The 4,723-nt window shown below is 45.5% G+C and overlaps 1 non-coding gene across 1 annotated transcript; it reads right to left on the bottom strand.

Annotated features, from left to right (window-relative positions):
• Positions 1-4,250: 4,250 nt before the first annotated feature.
• LOC130283651 (U2 spliceosomal RNA) lies at positions 4,251-4,446 on the bottom strand. Its single transcript, XR_008846772.1, has one exon. It is a non-coding gene; the product is annotated as a U2 spliceosomal RNA (small nuclear RNA).
• Between the last annotated feature and the right edge of the window lie 277 nt (positions 4,447-4,723).

Here is a 4,723-nt window from a genome sequence, read left to right as displayed (position 1 = left end):
GCAAACGTGTTACACTAAAAAAACGTGCACAAAGGATGCGGTCTATCGCAAGCCCTTCTCCGATAGGAGAGAGGCCCCCCAACAAACCTTACCCTTCGCCTCCGGACCAAAAGGTACCTGCGAGGTTCCAGGTTCGATGTCCCTTTTCGCCGAAGCTACTAGGGGACCACAAATGCTCCCGGCATCCCCCTTGGCGTTAGCCAAGGTATCTGCCCGCAGAGCCGATAACGGTAGGTACCCTGCCAAAGCAGGAGTACCCGGGGTGTTTGCAGGGAGGTGCGGAACCTAATGGCCACACACACCTCCCCTAGACCGCCAGGAGGGACACCCAGAAGGGCTACCGCATCCTGACAAATCCTGTGAACACACAGCACGCAAAAAGTGACACAGTGAGACAAAAAGAAATAAATAAGTGAATGTGTGCAGATATACTGCCCGGACATCCGGCCGGATCTATAAAAATTTCTCTGATCCTAGCCAGAAGGCCGGGAATCAAGAGGTGAGTGCCACAAGGTGAAGAGATTATGGTGCCCGTGCTTCAACTCAGTGAGCCCATCCTCCCAGTGAGTTTCGGCACCTCGGGGTCACCACTCCCCGAGGCACAAAAGTACCTCGGCTCTAGACCCTCTCAGCCTCATGGCGAGACCAGGAGGGAACAGGTCACATCGGGGCAGCCGTCGAGCTGATTCCTCAGAACCAGCCCCGGAAAGCCCTGGTACACCTGCATCCTCCATGCAGCACCCATCCCCACCAGCATGAAAACTGATAAGAACAGATTTTTTTTTTTTTAGTTAGCCCTCAGAACTCACTCAGAGTTCCAAGATCTTATTTGGAACTCAATTTTGTGTTCATCATCAGGTAACATGTTTTTATTTATTTTCTTAAACACTAATGAAACAAAATAGAACATTTAAAAACAAAATAAGAAACAACATAAAATAGCAAAACCAAACATTACTTTCTAATTAAACAAAACCAAATTAGAAGGTCATCCCCTTCCTCCATGCAAACACCATTAGAAAGTCTATCAGTCCTCGACTGATATTGCCATTTGCTATATCTTTCTTAACTTGAGACGCTAACCAGCCTGGAATTTTATACGTTTCAACAAAACGGTTCATGTCTGCCTTGAAAGAAAAATAGACTTTATCCCGAGCTTCTTCCTCCCGGTTCTTCAAGCCTATCTTTAGATCCATCATATCTTTGTCAAACGTTTTTCTTTCTGCTTCCGACAAATTTTCCAACAAACCACCAAGCACACCAAAATACTGCACTGGCACATACCCTTCCTCCTCTCTCTTCTTCTTCTGCTCTGTAGGTCTTCTAGTTGGAACCTGCTCCACTTCTGGTTCTTTCACTTCAGCTGGTTCCTCTCTGCTTCTTTTTACAGCTTCCTTTTTCTCTGAATTTTTCTCAGACTTTTTCTTAGGACACGAGCCAAGCAGATGGCCCTCCTCACCACACAGATGGCATTTCCTTTTCTTTTGACAATTTTCCACCTCGTGACCCTCCTCTTGACACTTGAAACACCACAAAAACGTGCAATCCTCCTTTCTGTGACCGTACTGTTTACATTTGCGGCAAAAATCTTGCATGACAGAAAAATACAGATCCCCGTTCACAGAACCAATTTTAAACCGTCCTGGGGGGATCACTAACTTGCCATCTGCCATTTTAAATTTCACATGGAACCTCCACTTGGTGGTCCATAGTCCATATTGATTAAATACCTTGCCTTTAGGCAGAACACTGTCACAGAATCGAGACAAAAAGGTAACGATATCCTCCTCCGAAGTATATGGGCTATACATCCTTATAGTCACCAATCGTTCTCTACGTGGGAAATGTGGAACTATCTCCACCCCTTCCAAAACCGGACATACCTTCTTTTGCTGCAATATGTTCCAAAATGACTCATAGTCCTCTTCAGAAGCCAGCACCACGTCGTAGTATCCACTTCTGGGAAACTCAAGCATGGATAGGATTTGCTCCTTCTTGACTTCCAGCAACTTAAACAGCACTTCTTCCACGACAAAGACAAGGCCTCTTTCCTTCTTCTGGACATCGAGCAGGGAAATACGAACTCCATTCCGAAGTCTCGCAAAAGGCGGCACGCCTTCCGAAGAAAAACCGCAATCTTCCTCCATGTCCATGATGTCCAGACACCTCCCCCACCGAAGTAGGTAGGTGGGGATCGCCTCCCGTTGTCTGGGGACTAAGCCGGCTCCCTGATAGCAGCAGGGGGGTGAAGTCCCTCCGTTAAGATGGACGATCCCCCCAGACACCCTCTGGCCAGACCAAGTGAGCAGAACTACACTTGATCTTAGCCAAAAGGCTGAGAAGCGATAACCGTGAAAGGGGCGGGCCCAACAAGGTCCCCTTCATGGGCACTATCACTGCTTGCTGGAAGGGAGGCTGCCAGACAATTTCCCATGCACACTCTGGGCTGGGGGGCAGTCAACCACCAGTACACACAGCAGAATCTAAACCCATACCATTATTGCTAAGCAGCAAGACAGGGGCCCATTGCACTCCCATGGGGCCTTTTTAAATGCAATCCATAACCCGGATTTGCCAGGAACCCTTCTTACTCCTCCTACTTGCATGTGACACTGGGCTTAGGATCTGCATAGGAAACACACACACAAGCACACACCTACCTTTGTTGCCTGCAGATGCCTCCTTGGCTGTCCCCAAACGGTATCAAACCAACACCCACGGGAAGCTGTAAGCATAGAGGACATGCCTGCACCCTATTGGACTTACTTGTGTGGGTTAAATCTGGGTTATTTGACAACCTATGGCGGTGATGGTTCTGCTCAGGCAGAGCAGTGCTGATGCTCCTCATAAAGCTGTCGCTGCTGTGAAGGTTCTAGGCGACATCACAATCCCTATGGTTACATACACAACAAAGCTGGGTTGTTGTTGTTTACACTTTGCAAGGCCTGTGGAAGTGAGTGACATCATAACACTGTAGTTCTAAGGGTTCTAGATGGATGCAACAATCTCCTGTTGCTTCTATGAAGGCCATAATAGACGACATCACCAACCAGCTCCATAGTCACATACACAGCAAAGGTGAGATGTTGTTTACACCTAGTGATGTCAGTGGTATTGAGTGACATCACAGCACAGTGCTAAGGCTCCTGGGCCTGGACACAGCAGCGGCTGCAATATCTCAACGGAGAATACGTTTATATATATGTGTGTGTGGTGTGCGTATATATATATATATATATATATATATATATATATAAATTTCTCTGCCGAAATCACTTTTAAACCCATTTCCACCTTTTTTTTCCCTTCTCTTCCTCTTACTTTTTTTTCACGTTTTTCTCCTTTTCGCCTCTTTTATCGGCGTATTATTCTTCTTTTTCTTCTTTTTTTCGCCTAATGCATACCCTATCAATGCAGCAATGCTTATTCAATACCGCCAGCAGATGGAGACACTGGGGGATAATTTTCTAAGGATTTATACTGATTTTTCCTGTCTGAATTTGTCGCACAGAAAGTTGCAGGCCAAATATGTGTGACATTTCTGCGACTTTAGCTTCTAGAGCATTTTTACAACATTATACATAGGTGCTGAATACATAAAAAGCGACTGTTCAGCGACAGACAAGTCGCATCGGCTGAAAGTAGGCCAGAATGTCAGTCCATGTTGGAGCAGGTTTAGATACAGTCTAAAGCATAGATCTCAAAGTCTGTGCACAGAATTTAGCAAGGGCCTCGCACCTTCTGATGCATTAGGTAGGTGCACAATAGCATAGCCTAACCCTCTGTACTTTGGTCTATATTGATGCGGGACATAAACAGCCAGCTGATGACCAATCCATTAGTGCAATGGATGGCCGGAAGCATTTGTCTTTGCCTTTGCAATACCACAGAAGCAATGCATGGTCAATGTACAGCAATGACACACCTGTGTGAACAGCCAGGAGACCCCCCATGTTATGTCAATTAGGAACATTCAGCACCCACCCGCTATAGGACAGCTGCCTATCATCTCATGCCCTACCTGCACAGGTGTGCTGGCTGCTCAGATGATCCAATTAAGGAGGCCATTTAGTCAGCAGCAGCAGAAGTCCTGTGCCTGGATGCTCCAACAGCGGCCAGACACAAGCAGCAGCAGCACCACCTTTTGTTTTTCGGCTGCAGCAGCAGCAAGGCCCACAGGGCTGGCTAGCTGACTAGCCAGCAAGCAGGTAGCAATGAAAGTAGGAATCTTTCTTTTTAACCCTGTAAGGGGGTGGTGCACTGTACCAGAAGATACTGCCATATCGGGTCAATGCATAGGGCGACGGAAGCAAGCTTCGAAATCGGCCCCCGTTCTCAAACATCCATTTAATATATGGTCCCCAGATAGGGGACGTATCAGATATTAAACTGATAAGAACAGATTTTTTTTTTTACTTGGCTGCACCTTCACAGGTACACACCTATTTTATTTAAGTTTCAAGTTTTAACATACAAGCATTAAAAATCAGGGGAACATAAAAAAAAATTTCAATTTTACAATTTCACATATGCCAGTCGGTAAAATGCCATTTTAAGAATGCAAACTCATCACTTTGTTTATCGATTAAAAGATAGATGTACATTTCACTTAAAATCATTGCAATAACATCATCGAAAAATAAAATGTCCTTTTTAAATAATAAAATATTCCTATTTTTCCACAGAGCTGCCTTCACACTGTTTATTATTTGCCATGCCTTCC

The sequence above is a fragment of the Hyla sarda genome, chromosome 7 (assembly GCF_029499605.1).
Source record: "Hyla sarda isolate aHylSar1 chromosome 7, aHylSar1.hap1, whole genome shotgun sequence".
In the NCBI taxonomy this organism is placed as follows: domain Eukaryota; kingdom Metazoa; phylum Chordata; class Amphibia; order Anura; family Hylidae; genus Hyla; species Hyla sarda.
This window is presented reverse-complemented; position numbering and strand designations above follow the sequence as displayed.